The 27602-nt window shown below is 50.9% G+C and overlaps 1 long non-coding RNA gene across 6 annotated transcripts in view; it reads right to left on the reverse strand.

Annotated features, from left to right (window-relative positions):
- The window catches only part of LOC109455023 (protein TUNAR), a 46855-nt gene extending 20188 nt beyond the window's left edge, over window positions 1-26667 (reverse strand). For 4 of the 6 annotated variants that reach the window (XR_012494533.1, XR_012494535.1, XR_012494532.1 and 1 more), the window contains exons 1-2: window positions 25895-26667; window positions 25289-25618 (exon numbers count right to left, since the gene is read on the reverse strand). This is a non-coding gene — a long non-coding RNA (protein TUNAR). Of the gene's footprint in view, window positions 1-17066; window positions 17155-25288; window positions 25619-25894 lie in introns of those variants that run through there. The other 2 variants (XR_002138554.2, XR_012494534.1) reach the window with 2 other exon arrangements.
- Between the last annotated feature and the right edge of the window lie 935 nt (window positions 26668-27602).

The raw sequence follows: 27602 nt of genomic DNA on the forward strand, positions 1-27602 counted from the left end.
CCTTACTTTGTGTTCCTCCAAGTACTGATGTGGAAATCAGTGATTTGAAAATGCATTACCTTTTCATTCTTCCTCCCACCTTGAGGAGAAGCCATGTGATGGCAATCTTGTCCTCGCTACAATGGCCAGTGTATGGACATCCTTTTTGAATGAATGTGTAAGTGCCCCTTTTCCAGAAGAAGGAGTTGTGCCAGTGATTTGTGAGGAGCCCGGGGCATCCACCCTGGGGTGGTCAGGAGCCCAAATCCGTGAGATTGACTCCTGCATTCTACATTTGCATAATTTACATGACCTAACTCAATCCAAGCACACTGGCTCCAGACATCCCTGCTACCACTTACACTGAGTGAGGCCTGGAGCTCAGAAGACACTTGGAAAACGCTTCCGGAAGGAGGTCTGAATGCATGAGCAGAATCCTGCCCTTGACTCTCAGGAAGGGACGGGAACGTTAGTTCTTCCCATCTGACCCCGCAGGGAACACACAATCCCTTCTTTAATAATGTCACTGCATGGTTGCCCAGATTTCTGCTGGAGCATCTCAGGGCTGCGGGAATCACCACCTCCCATAAGCAATCGCTCTTGACAGCGCCAACAGTGGGAGAGTTCTTATGCCGAGCCAGACAACAGACTTGTTTATTTCTCTACCAAGCACACACCTTCTGGAGCTATTTCTTGGATAGCCTCCTACCTATCTCAAACATTGTGTAGAAAATAAAAAGAGAGAATCAATAAATGATCACGGCAAATAACAAAGCAAGGAAAAATACCATCTGAAAAGATAGAAAGAAGGCCAAAAAAAAGAATGAAAAAGTACTTATAAACCACATGCCCTCAGTCACACATAAATGGGCTATAGGTTCCCTTCATGAGCCTGTTTGCCTGTCCATATGATGGAGACCTGGGCCAGCTGGGGTTACCCCTTCTATGAACATGTTGCTTCCCCTTTTTTGCTATTAACTATTTGTGAACAGTACTTGGAAACTCAGCACCACTCGCCCTCCCAGCTACTCACTGCCTGGAATCCTCAGCCATCTTGTCATACGCGGTAAGAGCTACCATGCATTAAGCGCTTACTGTGTACCTGGCACTGTGCCCACCACCTGTCCAGGCCAGCTCATTTACTCCCCAGCACAGCCCCGGGCATGAGGTAGGTACTGTGCCTTCATCAGACAAGGACCCAGGCCAGTTCTCTGCTGTCCTGCGGGCCTTGGAACAGGCTTCACTTCTGTGCCTCTGGCCTCTGGCTCTGTCCCCAGCCATGCCTGCCTTCCTCATAGGTTCCACCTAGTAACATTCAACTTATGCTGTACGCAGAGACCAAGACTCAGCTGAGGGCAGAGACTGTCATAATTGTCTCTGCCTCCTTCACACCCCTTGTATTTAGCACAATTTTATGCTTACAGAAAGATTTCATATACATTTGCTGAATCAACAACGACAACAAGAAGGAATAAATCAAAGCGCCACGTAAATGGCTCCCTCTTGAGCCTGCGTCATGTGAGTCATTCCCCGAAGCTGGAGGACTGTGAGAAACTTCCTTTCAGTGATTTTATTGTTCTCTCTCTGCACGTCAGAACGTCCAAAGGAGTAAGTTCTCAGTAGCAGATGATGAAGGTAAATGAGCTAACGTACCTATGGTTGATGCTTATTTCACATTTTCCTAATTTTGCACCCAGTCTGAAGTTATAAACCCCCTCAAATTCTTCCATATGCAGGTGGAAGCCCAGGGCGCAGGAGTCCCTCTAGGGGGCCCTGCTTCCCAGGCACTGGTGGGTACACCTGACCCCATGTGGCATTCCCCAATGGAGGTCTCCTGTCCTGAGAGAGAGGTGCCTGAGTCTTTGCTGGGAGTGCAGGCAGCTGGGAGTGGATTCTGCAGGCCTCACCCTTGGCAAGGTCACTGGGCCAGGGAGAAGCAACCATCCCAGAAAGGGGTTGCGTGCCCCCTGACAACCACAGAATTCAGAAGGACCTCCAGCACACCTCCTACTGGGGCAGCAAGACCAGGGGATGGGAAATCTGACACCAGTCAGAAGGGAAATTATAGAAACAGAGCAAAAACGAGAGTCTGCACTTGCCAGGCTGTGTAAAGAGTACTGCCTACACACCCAGGTCTGGCCATTGGTCAGCTGTGTGACTTCAGGCAGGTAGGCCATTTCCCCTTTGCAGATCTCGCTGTCCCCATCTTTAAACTGGGTTGGGATGGACAAGATACCAGACAATCTTTGGTATTCCTTCCAGCTCCTACATCCCATTATTCAAGAGCCTCGGTTGAGAAATATACATGAGAACAGAACGAGATCAGAAAGCCAGGCATCTATTGAAGCCACCAGAAATAACGTTTCCTCCTTTGCAGAGATGTTGGGCCAGCTGCTTTCACCTGGTATGGCACAGAGCACTCCGCATCTCGGTGACGCTCTCTGACCACCTTCGGCCTCTCCTGCTACACTTTGGAGAACGAGAAATGTGTCTCACTCTTCTCTGTGTTCCCGGCACCTAGCACGGGGCTTGGCATGCCGTGGGTATGCAATCAACATTTGCTGGATGGATGGGTGGGGCTCTGCGGGTGTCTCCAGGATGGCTCACTACGTTCCTGGGTGGAGACTGTTAACTGTCCCCCCGAATCCATGCTTCATTTTTCCTTGGCACACTGTCAGGCTATATTTCCCATCTGCCCTGCAGTTAGATGGGGCCATGTGACTGAGGTATCGCCAAGGGATGTGAACAAAGTAATGTGTGCCAGGGCCTGGGAGAGCCAGTGGCCACGCTGTTCTCTGAGCTTTCCCCCCAGCCTGGTACAGATGGCAACAAGCCCTCGAGGATGGTGGAACCACAAGATGGGGAAGCCTGGATCCCAGTACCACTGCATGGAGGAGAGCTGTCCATCACCAGGACTATTTATAAGAGACAAATAAGCTTTCTTTTGTCTGAGCCAGTACATTTTTGGGTCATCTGTTACAGTCGTTTTGCTTGCCATAACCAATATATTATCTTTGCCCTTTAAAAAATTAAAAGGAAATAGGAATTGTGAAAGGGGAGGGTCACAGAAAAGCTAAACATGTTTGTAATTTTTTCCTTTGGAACTTTTGTTCCCAGTGCTTTGAGTATCAAACTGCCTGTCCCCTTATCGACACGCTAGTGCCACACTTCTTCTAGACCTGCTATTAGAAAATTTCGGCCTTCATACAGTCAGCGAAGCGGATGAATCTGGGCCTAAAATCAATCGAGTCTTTTGAAGAACGGAGGGCCTACTGCGTAGAAAGTGCTGGGGCGGATGCCCTACATCTGTTGCCTAGTTTTACAAACCCTACGTCATAGCTGAGAAGTACAAATACAGGTCGCACAGTCAGAGGCAGCGGAATAGAATAACAGGTACTCGAGAGTCCCAGAACCTCCAAGACGTACAGACAACAGAGGAAGGACATTAAGACATAAAAGACGGCGGTCTGCCCACCAGGCGCTCCGAGCTCACTGCGGAGAGGTGTCAGCCACGTGTGAAAAGTAAGCAACGCTGTGCTACCGAGAGGCGGAGCTGTGTCACGGAAAAGGAGCAGATCAAAAATCAGAGGGCTGGGAGGTGAGCACCAGCTGTGACATTTCTACTTGGGTGACCCTGGCCAGTTAGTCGATCTTTCTGAGATCATTTACTTATTAGCTAAGGAATACACTCACGACTGCCGTTAGACTTAACCCTGGGTGAGCAAGCACAGGAGGAAATGAGCAACAATAAGAAAGAGAAAGATCAAGATACACACAAAAACTGACCGTACAGGAGACAGAAATAACTCATGGATTAAAGCAAACAAACAAAAACTCGAACATTCTACTACTCAGTACTAATAGCTACAAAGCAAAAATAGATACTAGGAAAATGAGCAATCAGATGATAAGAAAAAGCTCTTAGAAATTAAAAATATTGGCACCAAAATCTTTTGAAAAGGTGTGTGTGTGGGGGGGCAAATGATGGACTGGAAAGTGAAGTCAACAAAACCCCAAATAAATAACAAAAAGGCAAAGAAATAAGAAAATATGAAAACATGTAGCAGAATATAAACCCATTCTGGAAGGTTTGAGAGCCAACGAATGAGTTTCAGAAACGCAGAATGGGGGGAAAAAAAAGCTGATTAAAAAAAAAAAAATACATTAGGATGTCCCAGAGCGAAAGGATGAGTCTTCAGGTTCCAGGGGTCCACAAAGTGTCCCGAAGAATGAATGAATGAAGGGTATCCTCACGTAATACATGAACGCCAAGGACAGAGAAAATTTCCTAAAATCTGCCAGGAAAGAAAAATAGAACACAGAGAATCCACAAAGGATCTAGAATTAGACTTTTCATCAGCAACATGGAAAGCTCTAAAGTCTTCAAAATTATGAAGGAAAATCATTTTGAACCTGGAAATCTACTCTCAGTGTGAGTGTAAAATACAGACCTTTTCAGATAGTTTACTTTCCAGGTGTCTTTTCTTAGGAGGCTCCAACTCAGGAAAGAAATGAAGGGGAGCCCGGGATGGTCTCTGGGCAGCAGGCGTGCAGAGGAGGCAGTACAAGTTGGAACAGAAATAGAGAGGGTCCTGAGAGGACAACAAACCAACAACAACAAATGAAAACCAGGGAGCGGCGCGATAGAACCGGTGGCATGAAAAAAGGGTGAGTTTGAAAAAGGGAAGAGAGATAATGGCAAATAAAGCAAGAAGGAAAAGAGAAAGGCGATTAGAAATTCCCGGAAAGAACAAACACAGAAAACAAAATCCTGCACGATATTCATGACCCAAACATGAAGCAGACTGAAATGGGCTGTGATTTTAAGCAACGGATGGAGTACAGCTAACGAGAATCCATTCATTCTGTTCCACGACATTCTGCCTCGAGTGATCCCATGTTTGCGAAGCTGGTCCCTGGAGAAGGAAGCATATGTAATCCCAGCACCATGTGTAACCGGCATCAGACAGTTCGGATATAGCAATAATTATATCAATGTTGCCTACTGTTTTTGATTATTGGTCAAGCTATGGACAAAAGTATATGGTAGAGAATATGGGTCAAGGAGTAAATATAAAGGGCCCTGATGTAACAGCAACCCTAATAGTAAAATGTGCATGGGAAGGCAGGAAAATTGATAGGGCACTTAATAACCTCACCTTACAAAATGAGGAGATGAGCACCGTGAGAGGATGATGGAGACGGACATTGATTTAAAGATTCAAAAGTAATTGATTAAAGAAAAGTAACTGATAGGAGCACTTTAATAAAAATAGGGAAGAAGGGCAGAGGAGGAGTCAAATCTTTCTCTTTTTTTTTTTTTTTTCACTTTAGAACATCCACAGCTATGGCCTAAAGGTGATAAATAAATCCATTGCCTGGATGCCAATCTTGGCTCATGCCGAAAATGAAAAGGGTTGTGGAGAGGATTAAATGCGATTACACAGGTAACATTCCCAGGATAGTGCCTGTCACCAAGTAAGCACTCAAAACATATCAGGTATTTTATTATACGACTGCCTACACAGTTTGATTTATTACAATGTGTGTGCTGATTTAAAAAGAATGTTTAATGTTAAATAAAGAGATATGCCAAGCAGAACTATTTGAAGGAACAAATGCAAAATTGTAAAGTACTATTTTAGAGACTGCTAAGCGGGGCAAGCAGTTTGCGCTGGGAACTAATGAGTGACCTGGGAAATCTGGCGCGGGGGCTTGGGTGAGGAAGGGGTCCCAGAGAGAGGCCTGGAAGAAGACTCAGCTTTCGGTGCTCTCACACTGTTTGCAAACTGTAGAGTTCTCTACTGCTGCATACGTCGACACAATAAAGCATTGTTATTATTATTATTTGCAAACAGAAAATACATCTATACACCTTTTAGAGAGCCTGGACACTTTATAAAAAACAACTTCAATGGGATTCAGACAAAATGCAGGAGAGGCTTTCTTTGTGTTTTCATGAAAAGAGAAACAACCGAGGCTTGGCTTAGTCTGAGCCAAACAGGGTTGGAGGTGCCTCGTCCCAAGAGATGAGGCTGGAACCAAGCTAGCTGAGGAAGACTCAGTCTCCAGGGGGCCCAGAGTGAGGCCTGTGCGTTTCCCTCCTGAGCTGAATTGGCCCAATCTCTGTTTCTGGGCTCTGCCTCCGTCTCCCCATTGAGCCTGAATCCTGAGGCCCTGACACTTCCTGACTCACTCCCGGGCCACGGTCTATGAGGCTCGCCTCTGGGCCCCCTTTCTCCCGCTGCAGGCTGCTGAACGGCTCAGGCTGGCACAAGAAGCAGAAGCTGGGTGGTGCAGTGGAACCCACACACGAGTGGAGCCACAGAGAAGCCCGGTTTAAATGCCAACTCGCTGGTCGTGTGACCTTGGGAACGCTCCTTAACGTCACTGAGTTTTGATTTTCTCAACAATTCATTAATTTATTTGACAAATATTTTACTAAGTGCCTGCCTGGGACCAGGTACCAGGCTAGGGGCACAAGGCATGCTGTAGGCTTGCGAGGAACTTAGCAAGTGAAAGGCCACTTGGCCGTAGATGCTGTGATTGACAGGCAAGCACATTTCCTAGAGGAGCCCAGTCACAGGAGCACAGCCTGCGGTGGGAGGGGCCGGGTCCAGGGAACGGACACCTGAGGAGGTCATACCTGAGCTAAGATCTGAAGGAGGTGCAGAAGCAGGAAAATCTCCCAGAGGAGGAAACAGCTGGCTCAAAGGAAGGGCAAATGGACCTAGAAGAATTTTCGAAGGTTTGGGGCCCAGAGCAGTAGTAGAGAGGGAAGATTCCAGAAAACTCTACCAAGAAGATAAGAGGCTCTGTAAGTCCCTGACCTTACCTTGTAAGGATACTCGATCATTGGAAAATGTGGATGATAATTCCCTCTTTGTAGAAATGTGGTGAGGTTTAGCGAAAACCACGACCCTGGGACCTAGTATTGTTACTATGTGTTAGGAACCACCCTGTAAAGCATGGTTGATTAGCTGACTTGACGAGCCCACGGCCTGGATTTTGGTTTGTTTCATTCTACGGCAGCTCTCTGCTCCTGTCTCTACACACACACACACACACACACACACACTCACACTCACACTCACACACACACAAGCATGAGCACACACACACATGCACGAAGGACACACACACACTTGTGTTCTGCTGGAACAAAACTCTCTGAAGACTGAGTGAGACTGCGGTCCCAGCAGTCTGACCACCAAATCAAGCCTGCACGCAAATCTGTCTCTCTGGCCCCCAGGCCTAGCATCCCACCTCTCCCACTGGCTCGAGCTGAGTCCCCGCAGCCTTGCCTAGCGCTCTCCTCCCGGGATAAGACACAGATCTGTTCTTCCTGCCTGGACTGTCTTCCTTCTCATGACCGACCCTATCCTTCCTTTAAGACACAGCGCAGAGGAGCCCCCTCCCAGGAGGGGCTTTCAGTGCTAGTTCTGCGCTCCCTGCACTGACCCGGCTGGCAGCACTCCTCACCATGCTCCAGACACGCGGCTGTCTGACCTCACTCCCAGCGTGGCTGGAGCTGGACTGATTGCCTCCACCCTCATCTCCAACCCAGTGCCAGCAGAGAGGACGTGCTCAGCCAGGGTGAATAGCATGGATGAACAGTGCCCCTCCTGGGGACACCACACAGCACCCCACGCCACTCCATGAGAACCCTCTGCACGAGGATGCTTCGGGTCCAAGCCCTCCTGCGTCCACAGCATCACTACATCTAGACCAGGGGTGTCCAAACTTTTTTCAACGTTTTTCACCAAGGGCCATATGCGGTAAAATACACAAACAGCCGAGCCACTCACTTGAGGTGAAGTACGTATTGCCTCACCTGGTTTATTTAAGTAAACTAAATATATTTTTGGAATTTGCTGCGGGCCAATAAAAAATGGATCGCGGGCTGTAGCTTGGACACCCCTGATCTAGACCTTCCTGCACATCATTGTAGCCCATCTGAGGTTGCTGAGGGGCCGGCAGGCTCCTCCTTAAGGTCTCTTGAAACCCTGCCATGGTGCGAGGAGAAGCAGCCAACTTGTGGAGGCCCTTGTTTTCCAGGCAGGCCTTAGGGATTTGTGAAAAATGTGGAAACCTAACCATCTCAGACTCACAGCTCAGCATCTGTAGGTCCCAGGCTGGGTCCCAAAGCTCCCTCCTCAGCCGACTGGGAATGGTTTATACCAAGAACAAAAGAATGTTTCGAAGAGCAGGACTCTTGCCAGAGGCCACGCAAGCCCTGTCTGTCTCCACGACCCACACCCCGATCCTTGCAAAGCTAGAATGAACCACTTCCTCCCCTGCTCTCCGGCTGCCCTGGGTCACAGCACGCTGGGCTCCAATAGGGCATGACTTTGTCTAATTTGTCTAATTCATTTAGGGGTCCCCAACCCCTTGCACAGATGCGGCACGGAGTTTGTGTTCAACGAGAGCTCGTTAACAGGAACTGCATTGCCTCGGCCCCAAGGAGAGGGATTCTGACAAAATGGCATTTGTTTCACAAAAGGGGACCTAGGCCAAGGAATGAGCTCTTGTCCCACAAACACCGTCACAGCCACTGACCCAGCTCGGGACCTTCCAGCACCCGTTGCCCCTCTTCCCTTTCCCTGAAAGCTGCCCTTTCTCTGAGTTGAGAAGTCTGCCCACCTAAACGTGGCAAAACCCGCTTTCCACTGTGAATCAAGAGTCACGAGGGTATCTGTGTGCCAGGCACTGCCAGACCCATCACGTACATCACGTCTGTGGGGCTGCACATCTCTCGGCCACTCAGCAAAGATGAACCAGGTCCAACAAGGCAGGCAAGCGCCCAGTCACAGAGCCACAGCCCTGGTGGTATGTCTTTGCCCTGGGTGCAGGGCCAGTGGGGAGCTTTTAAAACTACTGCTGCCCAGGCCCAACCTCAGACCAGCTGAATCATAATGCAAAACGAGGGGGCACAGGTGTCAGCATTTTTCAATATTCTCACGTGAAGCAGGGGTTGACAACTCCAGCACTCAGCACAGCCTGGGGGTGGGGGTGGGGGGGTCTTGTCTTCTTAACTGCATACCTACTATGTACCTGGTACTTTGCTGGAGGAAACCCGTGGTCTTTCAGAAGCAGCCCCGGTCCTTAGGGAGCATTCAGGTAGCTTTGGGAATCAGGGCCACACACAGGGGGTGAGGACAGATGGAACCCTCAGAGCTGTGAGGAATTAGCTGAGGATGGCCCCTTCCCTGCTGGCCCGAGGCCACTTGGGATTCTACTTTGCAGCAAACTTTTCCTTAAAGGACCAGGCAGCCAGTATTTGCAGGTGTGTTGGTTCCCATGACTACCTAGGTTTCCCCAGGCTCCCACTTCCTAAGACCTTGAATTCCCATTCTTCCCAGCTGCCTTCTGGGCTACCAACAGGACAAACTGCCCCTTCCAAGCTCCCCTGCTGCTTCCTACCCCTTCCACTGCCCCCCTTCTCCTCTTGGGTCTCCTCTAGTCCTTGGCAGAAGACCCCTAACAGAACTCCCTAGGGGTCCCTGTGCCCCTCTGGTCTCCTGTAGTGAGAAAATGTTCCCACCCCCAGGGTCCACAGTCGCTGCTGACTTGATAGATCTAGAACAGAATTCCTACTTCCACTTTCTCTATTAAATGCAGTAAGTTTTTACAGGGAGCCACCCTCCTGGTCCAAACTCACCCCTTTCCTATGAGCTGTTCCCACTGGGGCCGGATTACCCATCCCTGTGACCACCCCAGAGAACGAGGTGTCATCTTTGACTGTGCTCTGTTCTGCAATCAAGTCCTGCTGCTTCCTCCTGAACCATCTCCCAGATTATGACCAGAGCTGGTGCTTCTCGAGAACATGGTTTTAATTAATATACATGATCTCATCACCTCCCCCAGCAGCCTTGCAGGATGCTTAGAAAGTGAAGAGACTCACCCAGAGGAATCTCAGAGTCACCAAGCACCAGCCACGTGGCGACTGCATCTGCAAACACGTGGCAGCTGCTATGCATCCGAAACAGTGTGGGAAGACAGGGGTGGCCAAATATCCCTTCCCTAGTGATGTGTGCAAGGTGGTGGGGAAAAGAACCAGACCAACTTGAAGGTCTAAGCTCTGTGCCACTTCCCCAAACACACTGCCCCTTGATGGCCCTGAAGCTAGGACAATACCCTGACCGAGCAATGTGCCAGATGCTGCCTGGAGTCCTGAGGAAGGATGCCACCGCCCGCTACACGCAGCCTGCTCCCCAGAACACGCTATGTGCCCAAGCCGCCACCCACTCGCTGCCCCAGGCATTGGCAGCCTCCCAAACAGATGCCACAGAGGCACAACCTGTCCCCACGAGCTCCAAGCTGGCAGCAGTTGACTCCACACCCATCGCGGCACAGGGGCTGCAGGACACAGGGACCCACTGGGGGCATGTGCAAGCGACAGGTAGAACCCCAATGGGCCAGAGAGCACCGACTACTCACAGAGCCTTCTGACTGGAAAGCACTGCCCACCAGGGAGCCACCTCTCCCCCCAGCAGTCTCTCAGCGTAATGGGTTGAATAGTGCCCCCCGCCAAGATATTTTCCAGTCCTCACCTCTGGTACCTGTAACTTTATTCGGGTCTTTACAGATATGGTCAAGTTAAGATGAGATCATACAGGATTAGGGTGGACCTTGATTCCAATGACCAGTGTCCTCACAAGGCAAAGAAGAGAGCGATTTGGGAGCAGAGATACAGAGTAGGCACCCAGGGAAAGAGCCGTGTGACAACAGAGCAGAGGCTGGAGTGATGCAGCCACAAGCCCAGGAACACCCAGGACGGCCGGCCACCACCAGAAGCTGGAAGAGACAAGGAAGGACCCTCCCCTAGAGCCTTCAGGGGGAGCCGGGCCCTGCAGACACCTTGCTTTGGACTTCTGGCCTGCAGAATATGTCTGTTGTTTGAAGCCACCCAGCTTGTAGTACCGTTACAGTGGCCCCAAGGAACTAAGCACTCAGCAAGGACATGTGACAACAGAGCTGAGCCCAGAAGCCCCTCTTCCCCCGCCACACGTGTTGTGCATAATTAGGGCTGTGAACGAGGTATGAAGTCGTTGTGGTTAGGACTTGGCAGTAGAGACCCTGCTCCACCTGTGAGACCCTGCGTGGTCTCCCTCGGCAGCCGAACCTTCCTTCATCCGTCATTTCAGGACATAAGGCCTGCCCATCTCCCCACAGAGCTACCACTCCGACTGTGTCCGTGAAAGGGCTTTAGGAACAAAACTCCACGAACGAGTCAGTCTTGTGGAAGAGGGTGGAAGTTATTCTAAAAGCCAGTGGTTTTCTCCAAGAAACGAATCAACATTTAAAGTCTAGACCACTCTCACGGCAGCCCCAGAAGATGTAGCTTCCAAACCAGAATGTGTATTCAGAAATCAGTCCATTTGAACATATCTGCATATGCCAAACGTTTGCTCTGTTGAAAAGTGTTTGCCAGCACAAATTTCTAATTTGCAAATGTTGGTCCAGCCTTCATGTTGTCAGTAGGGCTAGCGTTCTAAATCACAGATGGATCGTGTTGCTCCCCTGTACCCCAACCTGCCTGGCTCCCCATGCTCTCCCAGGCCTCCGTCCTTGCCTCTGTGTCTTTCCCCCATCCTCACTCCCAGTGCCTCGTTCTCTCCTCTGGCCGATGCCTCCTTCCTGTTCTTCAAGGTCTAAGTCAACATCCTTTCGGGGAAATCCTGAGCCCCTGTTACAGCCCAAACAGCTTGTCCATTTTGCTGGTAGCGTACCCATCTTACAGGCTTGTCTCTGTTAGAGATGGGACCCCACCCATCTCCCTCACCCAAAAGGACCCTTTTTTCGGAGTCAACAACCTGGAATCCATCCCACTCCTCCTCTTGCTATCTGCCACCTTGGACAAGGCACATGACCTCTCAGCCTCATCCTCTCAACTTCATGTGGTGACGCAGTAACAGTGGCCTGTAGGAGACACAGGATTCAATAGGGCATGCCAGGCTCTGAGCCCGGAGCTGGCTCAGGTCAGCTCTTAATGCTGCTGTAGTGTCGTCATTATCTTTAAGTGACTTCTCTGGGTTCTTCAGTGCCCGTGGGTCTCCAAAGTGAGGCCATGGCCAAAGCCTTCCTTGTCTTTGGCAAAATGAAAAATCCAAGAATACACATTGATTAATTCAACTTAATTAAATGAATTACTTACAAATAATGAATTTTTGAAAATTCTAATATTAGGGTCTTCCTGTTTTTCTCATTTATCATCTGATGGTGGTAATAGATGGTGGCATATTGAAATTTGGCAATCTCATGCCAATTCCTCGATGAAACAAACGTCCTCACCTAGGTACATCAGAAGCCTGGCAACTGCAACCCCAAACCACAAAATGGTTTTGAGACAAGGTATAGTGAAGGTGTCACTTCTTTCTCCCACCCCTGCACACCTTTCCTGGGGAACCATCCCAAATACAGCCAAGGAGAGGCAGCTCTCCTTTCCATGGGACCTTACCTGCCCAGCCAGAGACCAGAGGGACCCCCACCTAAGCCAAGTCACTCAGCTCCTCTCCTGGGCATCTAGACCCAAACAGATAGGGTGAGTAGTGAGGTCAAGCAGATGTAGGGCTGATGCTGCTCTTCTGGGGTGACCATTATTTGGCCATGTGCTCAAAGGTACAGGAAGAGAAAGCCAAAGCTGAGAGATGGGGGTGGGGGTGGGGGGAGGTGCCAGATGGTCAGACCGGGGGCTCCAGACAGAGAGGCGGGGAGACAACTTGGTTGCTGCTGCTGATTTTTCAGTGATCGTTTCTTCTTCGTGAAGCCAGACTGACTTCTGGCTTTGGTTTCCACGAAATGCTTTATCAAAAATCTCCCATTGCTTATAATAATTCATGGGTCTGTGCCTCTAAGTTCCATGAGGACAGAGACCCGGTAAGTCTTATTGCCACAGAGCAATTGCTCAATAAGAAGTTTCTAGATGGACGAGAGGGTGCTGATGAGCTGGCTGGGGGTGTCTGATTCTTGCCACCCCATGTGCTAACCAAGATACACGACCTCAGGCAGCAGCCCTGAAAGAAACCGTCTCCGCGCTGCCACCTCTGTAAAGCTTTCATGGAAACGAGAAGTGAGGACCTTCGGGGGTTCTGCTTTTAGAGACAAGCCAGAAACCGGACGGGGTGACTGCTCATGAGAAGAAGTCTTTGCTGAAGTGCCTTATCATGAGATAGGCCTTCCCCGTGAAGGGCCAGGACAGCGAGGAGACCCAGCGCCACTGGGAACATTCCGTTCCAGCTTCAGTACTAGCCCAGGGGATACAGACGAGCACTTGGGGGTTCAGTCCAGGGGAGCAGGATGGCCTGCAAAGTGGGGACCAGCATAAAGAGTAGAGCAGTGCAGGCAAGGGGGGGAGAGAAGAGGGGTAAAGGAGGGAGAGGAGGCCGGAGGGGAAGCCGGGGGCAGGTGGTCGGTACCGGCAGGTGTGACTCCTCCATTAGATGCAGCAGACATAGTGCCCAGAACCCATGAAAATGTGTTCACTTCTTTCAAAATGAGAAGGAAAAAAATGAACTTTCACTTAGAAGAGACTGTTTTAATATGTAATATTAAAATGTGCATCTTTATATCAACTCAGTCACAAGATATCATTTCTGACACTTTTTAATGGAGGAGGGGCCCACGAGGCAAAGTGCCTGGGGCCCCAGAAGATGAGAACATGGTCCTGGTGAAGGGGAGGGAGGTGAGGGCAGGAAGAGCAGGTTAGGAGGAGCGGCTAAGCCACGGAGCAGACACCTGGCTTTGCTTGCTTCCTCGGGGAAGCTGCCTGGAAGTGAACGGGGAGGAGCACAGGCGTTTATGGAGCTCTGATTTCTGCAGGGAACATAAGGCACTCAGTGTTTAAAAATGTCAGAGGAAAGCCAGGGTGAGCTCGGGATCGGACCGCCTGGGTCACACCTCACTCTACCACTTTCCCTTGTCTACCTTGTGTAAGTCACCTAAGCTCTCCCTGGTGGCTTAAAATGTGCTGAAAATTCTTCGATGTTCCTTCCATCTACATGGGCTCCAATGTGGGCCACCTTAGTGACTTGCTTCTACGGAAGGGAATATGCAGTTAGTGACCTTACGCAATTTTCGAGGCTCGGCCGTACCAGGAGATAGACAGACACACACACACCCTCCCCTGCTTACTCTTTCTTGGGACTCACGCATCACAGCCCTGAGCCACAGGGGAGGACGTCCAGCTAGCCTGGCTCATTACGTTGGAGGGACCACATGGAGAGATCCAAGGAGCCCCAGCTGTGCCAGCCTCCCCTTGCCCCAAGGCTGCGTGCATCTTCCCAGCCCAAGGGGCCAAACAGGCGAGGGAGGAAGCCTTCCAGATGATCCTAGCCCCAGCCACAGTCCGACTGCCATCTCACCTGAGGTCTCCAGCAGAACCACCTAGCTGAGCCCAGGCAGCCCCTGGACTCATGAACAAAATAAAGGATGACTAGTGTTTGAAGCCACCATTTGGAGGTATTTCACATGCAGCAATAAATACTCGCGGTCTTAGTTTCCTCATCTGTAAAATGGGGATAATAAAAGTAACTACTCAATTGCGCTGTTACTCAGATTAAATGAAATAGTCCATGGGAAATACTTCTTTAGCACAGATTCTCCACCCAAAATAAGCACTTAGTATATAAAAGCTATGGCTATGTTTAACTGCTATTGTTATGGCCGTTGTATAGAAGAGAAACAGGGCTTGCAAAGACTAAATTGTCCAAGAATCACACAGTGAATGAGATGCTCCACAGATTGACCCTGAGAATAGTTTCAAATAAGGCACACATAGCCGCTGGAAGCAGCTGTGACAGCCATCAGAATCTCGTGGAAGAACCGCCATTCCAGTCTGGGAGGTACTAGGTCCCTGACCGGAAAAACAAAAGCGACTGAGGTCAGACACTCGAGATGTCTTCACAATAATCTCCACATGGCACCCACACAGTTTCCAAAAACGTTTAGCATCCCATCCCATGAGGTCCGTTTTCATGGCTCTGCTCTTCTCTTTCATTAAAAGAAGAGTAAATAAGGTGGTGAAACCTGTGAAATTTGCCAGCAGGCAGATTACTTCTGTCCTGAAATGCAATAACGTATGGGTCTCTCAAGGTTGTTTATCTAATACATATATTTACCAAGTGTGCAGGTGATAACCTGGGAAAGTTTGCAAGTAATTCCTTCATATTGAGTAGGGCTGTGACAGATACATTTTATGAATGGGAACTGTACTTGCATATCTGCCTAATAAAGTCTTGAAGGTTTCACTGTTGTGAAGTCAGCCAACAGTATTGCCAGCAGCTTCTCATGCATTTGGGAGCACACGCTTAAGAAGGAGAATAAAGAGTCAGAAGAGCCAGGTCTTTCCAGAAACTCAGCTGAGTTACCTTCCAGACTACACCACACCCCACACTCAACTGTTTAGAGGCAACTACCGGAGCTGAGCAAGTTCTGTCCATGGTGCTGAGATCCAGGAAACAGACAGTTGAAAGAAAGAGGCCGAGACGTATAATAACTAGCTTTGGGCTAAACGGGTATTTGAAAGCCAGGGCAACAGGCTTTCCCGAGACAACTTATGGGGCTTTTCATGATATCCAGAGCTCCAAAAAGAGACCTCAGCCTCATTTGTTTCCATGCCTAGATCCTGAGAACCATTCTGATTTGCTGCGATATGCTCTCTCCTTGCATTAAAAACCCACACAAGCTTTCACAACCAAAGGAGCAACCAAAGGGCCAGAGATGTAGGGTCATGCCCAGCCCCTTCTAACTCTGGTTACCCAGGACCCTGGCTCTGGGGCTGGCTTCCAAGAGAAAAGGCAAAGGAACAAGGAGAAAGCCACATCCTCCATGCCTGGTTGGTGGCAAGGCGGTGTGAGTACAAACTGTCCATTTCCACATGGACTTCTGCCAACATGGCATTGGCCAGCCTCAGAGGTCATGACCGACTCCAGATGATTTGATGCCCCGCTCAGCTATTAGCCCCTTGTTCCACGTTGGGCCTGTTGCTTCATCTCTCTGGGCCTCGGTTTGTTGGCCTGTAGAAGGGGCCAATGAGTGGGTAGAGCTGCATTCCTTTCTCTGGCTTACATTTCAATGTAGTGAATTCCCCAACAGGCAGCAGTTCTTCAAACTGCCGGGGGTGCATTGCCCTTGGCACAATTTGGCAGTCAACCAGGCCTGAAGAAGGCTCTTTGCCAGGGCCAAACTCCCCAGAAACAGCTAAGAATTTGCCCACTGGCCTGTGGAACATGCTTTTTTCCCCTTCTTCCTCTCTTCCCCTTAGCAATGTGATGGTAGAGATCAAAGACAGAGGTGGCATAACCTCTAATAACCCTTAGGGCAGTCTTCCTCAGGCCCCATGTACTCTGCCAGCTCTGCAGAAGTCACCTGCTCTGCCAAGCATGTTAATTTCAAAGCAAATGGTCACAGAGAGGTAAACATTTTGGTTGCTGACACTGACCCCCTTTCCCGTCCATTAAGCCGGCTGTTGGGGGAAGCTCAGGGAAGCTGGCCGGCGAATGCATGCCCTGGATTTTCTCAGCTGTGGATGTAGGTCTGGAAGCATTGTTTTTAGGCCAGGAGCAGCCTGAATGCGTTTGCAGAGGCACAGGGAGACCCACGGCTCGGTGAATCAAGCTGGGACACTGCCCGCTCCATTTCCTATTGGCTGGAGTCCATGATGGCTGGGCAGCAAGTGCCAGAGCCAGCGGCTACCTCGCTCCCCCCTCCCAGCCCCAGGAGGGTCAGTGGAGCTGGGTCTGGGCAGCAGTGCCTGGAGGATCATTCACCAGACAGAGACGAGAGGAACCAGCCTGATCAGAGAAGCGAGGCCGGGAGGTCCTACCAACAGTCAAGCTCCCTCCTGCACAGTACACCTTCCTGAACATTTCACACATCTTCACTATAATATAGAAGTTATAGGGGGAGCATGAAACAGGACTATCCCTTTACAACCAGCACCCTCACTCAACCACCTCCCATGGCTCTCCATCACCATAAGACATGGCACAACCTTAACCTGCATTCAAGACCCCCTCCCATCAGGCAGGACAGAGAAACCCGCTTCCACAGACAGACTCCATGGTGCTACAACAACACCTGCTTACCTGTGTCCGGCATCCACCCTCTGCTTTGCTCATACTTTCACTCCTTCCTGGAACGCTTTCCCCCTAGTCTCTGCTTGACACATTCCTAACTCATCTCTCAAGGCTCATGTCAAATGCCTCCAACCTCTCTCATCCAAACCCATCTTTCCCACCTCTGCCTTCTCAGGGCACATCAAGCACTCTGATTAGCTACAGGTAGTTACATAACACGTTCCCCCGCCATCCGAGCCCCTGAAACGTCTTGTTTCCCTCGTCCTCCACACCACCCTGCCTGACAGCCTCTCAGTGAAGGTGTCTGCCGCAGAAATCTGCATGAAGACCAACACTGAGTGAAAATGCTTCCCTCCATAACCTTCGAGGAGGAGCACCCTCAATGGGCAGGACCCAGAACGGTCTGAGTTTTCGTGGCCTTTCTCATGCTGATAATACTACAGAGCCAGGTAGGTTCAGGAAACCCAGACGAGCGCCATGCACTGACCACAGCTCGTCTACCAAACTGCTTATCTCTCCTATGTCTCCACCCAGTTAGCACTCAGCTCGCCTCGGAGATAGATCTTAGGCGATGGTCCTTCTCTCCGTCCTGCTCGCCAGGCGATCAGTATTTCTAAGTGCAGTTTGCTTAACCCAGGCCCAGGAGAGCTCTGACAAACTGCCCAGAGCCCCTCTTCCTCGGTGGGAGAAGGTAGAGGCCAGAGGACTGCCATCCAGGCCGCACTGTTCCATCTGTATGAAAGCGCATGTGAGAGATGAAACCGAGCAGATTCTCTCCTCCAGGGGCCTGGAACAGTGCCTGGACATCGCTGGTGCTCTGCAAACGCTTGTGGAGGAAGAGAGAGAAGGGGGATGGACAGAGCATTGGGATTCACAGTGGCTGAAAAACCTGTGCAGCCCACGGGTGGGGAGGAGGTTCAGCTTATTTCTAGAAACTTCCTCCGAAAGAGATTTCTAGACCCACGTTGACAATCCAGCCCAGTAAGGAGTTACCCTATAAGGTGGTACCGAGTGAAAGGGTTGCTCCTGAAACAACTCGTACTATGCTGGAGGGCCTGGAAGCTGAGATTTGCCCCCGCGAGCTTAAGAGCAACTATGCGCATCTGTCTGTACGAGCTGTCAAAGCAGTGGTGGGACAGAAAACGGCAGCTCCTCAGGGCCGTTCCCCACCCTCCGTCACCCTGCCTTGTCCGTCTCCAGGTCCCATGGGCTCTCACAGCATGAATGCCTAGCAGCTGTGTGGGTTTTAAGACCAGCACGGAAGCCAGTGGGGCTAGAAGGGGAGAAGCAAGGAGGCAGGAAAGGTGGTCAGACCCAGGGCCAGACTGTGCAGGGCCCTGGAGGCCTTCAAACAGTCACTGACCATTGCTCCTGGGGAGAGAGGGAGACTGGGGAGCTCTGAGCAGAGGGGTGTCATGGCCCTTTACAAGGCTCCCTCTAGGTGCCCGCTGGAAACAGGGTAGAGGACAGAGAGGAAGCAGAAAGAGCAGTTAGGAGAGAGGTGGTGGCCTGGGTGGCACGGTGATGGGCAGAAGTGCAGAGAGTGGCCAGCAGGGAGGGGGCATATTCTGAGTACTTGGGAGCAGGAAGCAGCATTCTCAGTCATCTGTGACAGTCAGTGGTTCTCGAATTTCAGAGATGAGAATTACTGGGGAGAGTGTTAGAAAGACAGACTCTAGGCCCCTAACCTGGAGGTGCTGATTCAACAGGTCTGCCATGAGGCCCAGGAATCTGTATTTTAGTAAGTTCACACGATGCTCTCCCGGAAGCAGTCCTCAGATCACACCTGGAAAAAAACACTGCAATGGCCTAATCCTTGCACTTGACAGCCAGGGAAATCAATGGAGGACAAGAGTAGGGTGTCAGCTTGTCTCTACAGCTAGGTGAGATGAGAGAGAAGGTGGCAGAGCTGACAAACAAGGCCTTTGGCTCCCAGCCTGGGCTCTCCCCACCAGCCTCCTTTGTCCATTGCAGCAGCCAAGTTCTCCAGATTTTTAATGTACCCTTAAAGGGGCAGTGGGTGACATCCCAGGTTCATGGGAACAGGAGCCATGTAGGCAGGACCAGAGGAAGGTACACCCCTGATGGAGACGGCTCCATGCCTGGACAGGTGGATGGAACAGTGTTCAAAACTCCACAGGAATGTTCTGGACCAGCTCTGAGGACAACTGGCCCTTGTACAGAAGCAGCATCAGCATCTACAGGGAATTTTCGGACTGATGCAATATGGATCTTGGTAAAACCAACTGAGGAAGGTCTCAATGTTCCCCTTTAGAAACCAGGTATATTTTTCCACTCTTGGGTCCCATATAGAAGACACTAGGTGTGGGCTTCCCTTTCCACCTTCAGGTCTTAACATGGCAAAGCTGGGCTTATGTTTTTAGAAGTATTCAATAACTCCCTCTTAGCAAGTTAGCAGGAACTGTATGCATTCATAAATCATTTTAAGTTTGTGCATTATGCTCTCAAAGCACATTCCCTTTACTTAAAGATATACATAATTGTTGCTAGCAATCATTAAAAGATGATTGTCATTATCATCCATTTTTCTATATTAAAAGGGGTAAAAAATCTTTGGGGAGGGGGTCACGTCAAGGCCAATATGAACTTGAATCGTTTATCGGTGGCAGAATGAAGTGGGGTGTTGGTCAGGACCCCAGACTGTATTAGCACCAGGCTGAAAACCTGGGATGATGGGAAAATGTGAGGCACTGGCCATTCCCAACTTGCTCTTCAGCGTTGGGATGCTAAATGAGGTACACACAGCCGTTCACCACAGATTACTAAGAAACTGAACCGGCTGGGAATACATCAGGCCTCCCAAACACCACTATCTGACCTTGTGATTCAGCTTTCAATAATGCTCGTCTGCGGAAGCGTTTAGCCTCGCAAATACCAAGACACACCGCTCTTAGTTCAGGAGGAGGGCTTGCAAAGGTGGAGGCTTTTAACCCCGTGTTAACTGCCATCTCTACTTGTCGTAAACCACACAGGAAGACAGCACGAAAACATTCTTAAATCACATTCTGTGATTCTTGATGGTGGGAATGGATAGTAAATCATTTCTCCTTAAACCGTGTCCAAATAACTGCGCACAGTAAGGACAAAACTCAGGCCATGATTTCACTGCCTTCTTGCCTTTACCCACCTCCCACGCCTCTGTATGGCTACTTTTGCATTTTCTGCCATCCAACAGCCATATGTACTGGAAATCTGGCCCAGGGCTGAAGCTACTGGGCAACTGCTCTCCCAAGATTTGGGGACAAAACTGTAGACTCTATGGGTCTCAGTGGGGACATGCAAAGTTATTTCTGATTCACCAAATCAAAAAACTGTGCTGGCTGCTAGGGTGTTTTGGTATTTTTAGAGATGAGAGATGAATCACAATTGAATTTTTTCCAACTCATCCTCTCTGCTCTTTCTTGTTAATCACCTATCACGAAACTTGAAGCTCTTGGCCTATAAGCAATCTAGTAATCCAAGACAGGGGGAGAGAGGGTCCTGCTTGTTAAGACATCACTCACGTGCCATGGGCAAGGCCAGCATCTGGGCTGGGGGGATTTGAAACTGCCGGCCGGGAGAACCAGCTTGAGTATCATTACGAGAACGTGAGGACGGGTGACCAGCAACGTCCCTTTACTCTCTGCAAATGGTGTGTTGCAAACAGAATTCTGGACCGTTTGGTCCTGGATGACACCCATCCACATGTGGAGCCCATCAGCAAAGAACAGCAGCAGCCGTGCTGAGCTGGGTGGGCTTCTGAAGGCCACACGACACGTATGGTAGGCCGGCATCTCTGTTCGGTGGCTTGGAAAGTTCTTCAAAACCTACATTTCCTCCTAAGTCCTGGAAATTCATGAGAGCTGTAGGTGAATCTTCGAGTTCTTGAATGTGTCCCTCTGACTTCCTTCTCTAGTTTGTTATTTTGAGGAGGACTGACTCCTGTGGCCTCCTGGAGGAGGAGTCATGCTCTTTCCAAAACCTTCTGTTACATAACTTTTATTCTGTGGCCCTTTTCGAGACGTGCAGGTTAGCAAAGCCTTCTAGAACATTCCACATGCCAGCTTGTGATCACGTCCCAAGAGACACGGGACCTAATGGAGTTATCTTAGCTCCCCCCAAAGCACCACCAACACTAACCCTTTTTGGGTATCAGATAGGTTTGGAATCTAATACATTTGACAGAGAGTGAAAACAAAGCCCCGTGAATTCAGAAATCGTCGAAAGCCAAATCTGTACGTTACGCACATCAGATCTGCCTGCTTTCTCGGGGCTGTGGTGTTACTTAGAAATCTGGGATGGAGGACACACGCTGGTTGCCAGACACACTGCAGCAGCAGAGGAAACGAGGTGTGCGTGGGGTGATTAAAACATTAGGAGAGTGAATTTGAAATCGTGCTTGGTTCTTCCACTGAATAACTGTGGGGCAGAAGCAACACACTTCTGCTCTCTGAGCCTGGGTGCCCCATCTAGAACACGGGGTTAACGATCTCTGCTTGGCAGTCACGAGCACAAAATGTTTAAGGAGTAGAGGCTCCTCTCTCCCACCATTTCCTCTCTGGCCTCTTATCTGACAATGACTGCAGCTTCGCTAGGAAACCTCACCCCAGACAACAGAATACTTCAATGTTACAAGAAGCCTGCACAGAGAACCCGGCAAAAATACCACTGCCAAATCTATGAACGTCTCACTGTTTTTCAGCTTCGGCTGAGTTCAAGTCTCTAATTAAAGTACTTTCCGTTGTCAAAACAACTGCAAACAGTAATTACATACTTCCCCTCTTTACCTTCCAGGAACAGCCGGAGATGAGGCAAAACCTCCAAGTGCCCTAGACCTGGAGCTCTACAGCTAGATCGCCAAATTTCTCCTACCCCATTGACCCACATTACATAATGGCTCCTGGGGCTCCTGCCACATGGACCCTACAGGGTCACAGTTCATCCTAGCCCTCTCAGACGTATGCTGAGCCTCCATGGGGCAAGGAACTTCCCCTGATGGGGAAGCTGGCACAATCGCCTTTAAGATGGAAGTTCTATCGTCACGCATTCAGAGTCCACACAGAGGGCCATAAGTAGCATCTTTTATAATGACCCGTTCCTTACTGTTTATATGGATGTCTAATTGGAAATGTTATGTAACCTTAGAGTACGGAGCATTCTGCAGCTATTAATAACCAGCTGCATCCAAAGTCTGAGGACTCTTTGAGCTCAGAGTTGGATGGGCTCGCCTGGTACTAACTTACACACATGTACGTCGACAGAGACGCATGCAAACATACGCACTCGTTGCATATATATAAATTGAGACCTAGAGAACGGGAATAACTTGTGCTAGGTTGCAAAGTCAATTAACAACAGAGTCAGGAATAACTCCCACTCAGGTTTCCCGGCCTCTGGAGGATGGTATTTTCCTCGGTACCCCCCATAGGTGCCTCTGCACACCCTTACTATTGCACAAATGCCATAGCACTCAAACTGGGGTCTCAGTGCTGGGCAAGTAAGTTCCCATCAAAAGGGTTTATGACCTAGACTTCCGAGTCAGAAATGGGAGGCCAACAAGGGCGCTGTCTTGTACTGTTCATTTGTCATAACCATCTTCTTCTCCCAAAAGAAATCTAAGGCACCAAAAACGTATTTTAACACGAGGCCATTATATGGATGGTGTGGAAGAGCTCAGCCTTTGAGATCTTCCAGAAAAGAACTGAGTTTAAGACAAAGCATACTGAAACGGGAGGATGTATTCTTGACTGCACATGTTCACGCCGGGGCAAAGGGTGGATAAATGGGAGAGAACTGATGAATTACAAACTAGCTATCAGGAGTGGGAGTAATATTTTACTGTGCAATCTGGCTTTGGGTATCAGCAGTATGATACATGGCATAAAAACCTTCCTTTCCTAATTACATTATCATTTTCAAAAGTAAGTTAATGAAGATTGTTTCTCTGCATTCATTTTTATTCAAAGCCTCACCAGTTCGTCATGAACAGCTGAAACATACAAGGCTGGGAGATTAATATGCCCACATAAGATGCATTACTTGCCGTGTGCAGACCCTATGAGCTTTTCAAAATGAAAGCTCTGCTCTGGTTTTGTGAATTTCAAACAGTCACCAAACTAGCAGGGAGCTTCGTTTCTGGGGAAGAAAGTGAGACATGTCCATTTCCTTTGGGATCCAGTAGCACTTTAAAAGGTTCATGAATCCACATCCTTAAAAGACCTGTGACAACCCCATTAAGGGCCCATAGGTCAAGTTGATGAATTTAGTTGTAATCAACAGGCAAAGACTAAGACAGGGTCTAAACAACCTTGTGGCCCACCTTTCTTGTCACAGTCCCTCTGTCCCTGCTTAGCCAAGTGTCACCTGTCACTAGTATAACCAGCAAACAACAGAGTGGGGAGAGCCTAAAACTGACTTTATTTATGTGCCCTAATTGTTTAAGTGAGAAGGTTTTACCTATTCAACTATAAGGGCTTCTGTCCGTAAGAGCGAGGCAGGCTCACCAGCTTGCCGCTTTGTAGCCGGCAGGACATCGGGCTGATACATTGGATTTCATCAGTTCTTAGGGGCAATGTCATCTCTCCAAATGAAATGCCTCACCTATCCCATAACCCCAATCTGGCACCATGGGACATTTTACAGCCACCATGCTTTAATAGATAATCCACCAAAGCACTGCTTGCACTGCATCTCCTTTGGGTGAATCTTGCAGCTCTTTCCCCATCACATCCTCTTCTTGGAAATCAACAACCTATTCAGTGCAGAGATATCAGTTCAAATGTATGTGTCTGATCAGCTCACACACCCCAGGCCTGTAATCCACGTTTCTCCCACTCGTAGAATTGTTTAGTTGGAAGGGATCTGAGAGGTCATCCAGTCTGACTCTGCTCCTTCTATGAACAGGGAAACTGAGGCCCCTTATTGCTAAGCGACTTTCCCTGCACTGACACCAACACTGTACAAGTTGTGCAGACAACCAAGCCCAACACTTGGTGACTCAACCGATTAGACAAGCCGCTCAGACCAGAATCAAATGCTTCCGTGCGGCTTCCCCCCTCAGGACCGACCTCAATGCACTTAGCAAAGAGTTAAAAGCTGCAAACCAGAGAACTGGGGGGCAAACAGAAAGCCTCACCTCTACACTGACACACCCTCCCCTTTTCTTCTGGGCTGTGTGAGGAACGGCTGACATGGAGGGTTGGCAACTGGGAACCAAGATAAAATTTCTGACAGGGTCGGCTCCTGCCCAGTGGCCATCTGGGATCAGCCCCTGCGCCTGTTAAGTAACCATCTCCAAGACTTACACAACCAGGGGCAGGTAGCCTCGGCGTGCCCTCACCTCACAGAAAGGCTTGGGACGTGGTTCTGAGGCTGAGCATGTGCTGGGCACACACAGCACGGAAGGGGCACATGGGAGGAACTGAACACTGCCCTTCCCTTCCCTCCACGGCCTGGGAGAATCAGGATCCCAGAAGAGACAGCACCCAGGGGAACATATTATGAACAGAAGTAGCTTTACACTTACAGCCCACATCAGGGGTCAGCAGACACTTGATGGAGGGATGGACAAAACATGCTGCCAGCCATTTATTTCATCTCAGCAGATACTCATCACACAGATATTTTCACACATACATGCACTAACTCCTGGAGGAAGCAGTTAGTAGAAGAAATGGGACAGGTGTGTGTGCTACCAGGGGATCAGCTGGGTGGAGAAGCAGAAAGAGTTCCCTGGGCTCCCATCCTGGTCTCCCACTTCCTGACCTTGTGACCTTGATTAAGTCATTCAACCAACCTCTCTGGGCCTCAGTTTCCAAATCTGAGCCATGGAAGGAAGAAATCTACTTCCTCGAGTGGTTTTGAGGCACACTAGCCAGCAGAGCCTGGACCTTCATTACATGGCTACTGCATATGAGTGGTCGCCACCACCCCAACACACACACACAAATGAGTCTGAGCCCAGGATGCATATATGCTCATCTAGACCAAACAGACTCCTGCCTGCGCGTCAGGACTGCATCTGCTTCCCCCATGGCGGAGGAAAGCACCGGGTCTCCCAGGTGTCCAGGCAGTTCAGCCTCCAGGCAGGGTTTGGGGAATAGGGGAATAGAGGGGTTCAATGGGAAGCCCAGAGGCTTCCAGGCTCTGGGTGGGGGCCAGGGAGGGGGCTCAGAGGCGGCCTCCCGGCAGTGAGAAGGGGCTTTGTTCCCGAGGCCGAGGGCCTGTCTTACCGAGCAGCGCATCCGGAGGCGGGCGGGGGGCGCGCGGGGCACGCAGCAGAGCCACAGCCCGGCCCGGGCCCGGGGCACTGGAGCCGGAGGAAGGCGAGGAGGAGGAGGAGGAGCAGGAGAAAAAGGAGGCTGCAGCTAGCTCCTGCCTCATTCTCCCGGGCAGCGCCGACCCGCTGGCCACCGCCGGCTGGGGCTGGCCGCGGGGCGCAGGACCGGGTTCACGCTGCACATGTCCCCGTCAGCCGCTGGCGAGGTGTGCGCGCAGCCGAGTCGTCTCCGGGCGGCGCCCCGGGGCTCCTCATGCGCCGCGTGGGGGCTCGGCGGGAGGACCTCGGGGAGGGAGCGCGGAGGGAAAGAGAGAAAGGTAGAACGTGAGAGCGCGGAGGGCTGCGCCCCGCGGGGGCCGGGGACGCCGGGCGACTAGCGGCACCGCGCCGCCCCACCCACCACGCCACTGCGCCCTGCGCTGCGCGCCCAGCGGGGCGCGGAGCCCCAGAAACTTTAGCACATGTCCGGTCCGGCAACCGTGGTGGCGGAAGCTGCCCCACTCGTTGCGCGCCCCCTGTTCCCGCCCCGCCCCAGCCCTGGCCCCCGAGCGCAGCTTACCAGCAACGATGGAGACCCAGGCGGTGGGGCGCTCACCCGGCCTCTCGCAGAGCAGAGCGCACCAGCAGGGAAGGAGGAAGGGGCTGGCGGCGTCGGGGTCCCTGCAAGGGAGGGGAACCCCGGCGGCTGCGATCGCGAAGGTTAAGTCATCCTAGGAGGGGGCTGCGTGCCAACCCGGGTCTGCAGGCGCGGAGGGAAGAGGGTCCCTGCGTCCCACCGCGCCGATGCTGACGCCGCGCGCGGGCTTCCCCGGCCGCGGGTCTGCGGAGCCAGCCCTGTTACCTAGCGACTCGCTCCGGGGAGCCCACGCTGACGCGCGCGACGAGTGGGGCTGCGGCAGCCGAGGGGAGGGGGAGCTTCTGAGTGGGGAGGGCAAGCGGCTGCGGCCGGAGCTCCTCCCTTTGCCTCCTCCCCGGCGCTGGGGAGGGGACCCAGGGAAGACGTGGCCTCAGCCTGGCCCTGAAGGATTGGGGGTCTGAGCTGGGTGGGAGCGGATATGGAGAGGCATGGAAGTGCTCCTTCCCCCCTCCCTGGGGATGCAGCAGCAGGTGGTGGCGAAGTGGCCGGTGGAGGCCAGGCACCCACAGACACGGAGATGGGCCCGGCCCGGGCAGGAGCGTGGAGAAGGTGGCTGTGGGCGCGTGGGTGTGTGTGGCACGCTCCCACCCACGTGCTGTACATGGGGACCTGAGGACGCAGGTGCAGGAGCAGCCTCACCCTTCCTCTGGTCTCCCTCCCTCCTTCCTGGACATTTTGCTCCTGCGCTGACTGTCTCTTCATCATGGAAGCACAGGTCTCCCAGTTCCCTTCGCTGAGCTCCGCCTACCTCTCTGAGAACAGAAAGAAGACCTGGGCGTTTGCAGGCAGCTATGTGGTGATCAAACCGATCTTCTTGGCGGCTCCTACCCACCCCGCCCCTGTGTCCAGTTGCCCACCTTTGGGGCCCCGGGGATAGCTTTCCTGTTTCTGGATTTGGGCCTCTCAGACTGGAATTCAAATCCGGACCCTTCCAGTTGCCTGCAGTATGTACAGTGTTCTTGAAGTTACTTAACATCTTCAGTAAAATGGAGTATTAGTCCCCAAAGCTCAGAGCTAAGTACTAGCACATAATGTGCTCCATGAACGTGTATTTGCTGCAAGGTATGCAGCCTGTCTCCTGATCTGGGACTTCACCAAAACACACCCCAACGCCCAGGACAGTGGGGCAAGGGTCTTGAACCGTTCTCATAGGGACCACTGTTTTCACCTGTGAGGGAGGTAACTTGCCCAAGCATACCGCATGCCTCAAAGCTGGCCTGGATCCAGAACCAGGCCTCCTGGTTCCCAGGCTCCCACCCCACACCGCTGCCCCCTCTACAACAGCTGAGTGCAAGGGTCACACTTCCCCACTCCTCAGAAGACCTCCCATTCCTGCTACAGTATAGGAACCGCCCATCACCTCACCCCCAGGACTGAGCCCATACCCCTTCCCCACCCTGCTTTTCTCTCTTCCTCTCTGGTATGAATGTGGGGGAGAAAGAGTCAGAAGACAGGCCTTGCAGAGAAGGAGAGGGATCATGCCTTCCCTAGAACACCCCACATTCTTGGTGGGTCTCAATAGAACAGATCCCTTCTATAAGAGGCTTTAGGAGATATCAGGGCCCAAGAGGGTTTTGTTGACCAGGTGACAGGACAGATTCTCCAGTAATTAGTTTAAAAAAAATTTTTT

The sequence above is a fragment of the Rhinolophus sinicus genome, linkage group LG03 (genome assembly GCF_036562045.2).
Source record: "Rhinolophus sinicus isolate RSC01 linkage group LG03, ASM3656204v1, whole genome shotgun sequence".
Classification (NCBI taxonomy): domain Eukaryota; kingdom Metazoa; phylum Chordata; class Mammalia; order Chiroptera; family Rhinolophidae; genus Rhinolophus; species Rhinolophus sinicus.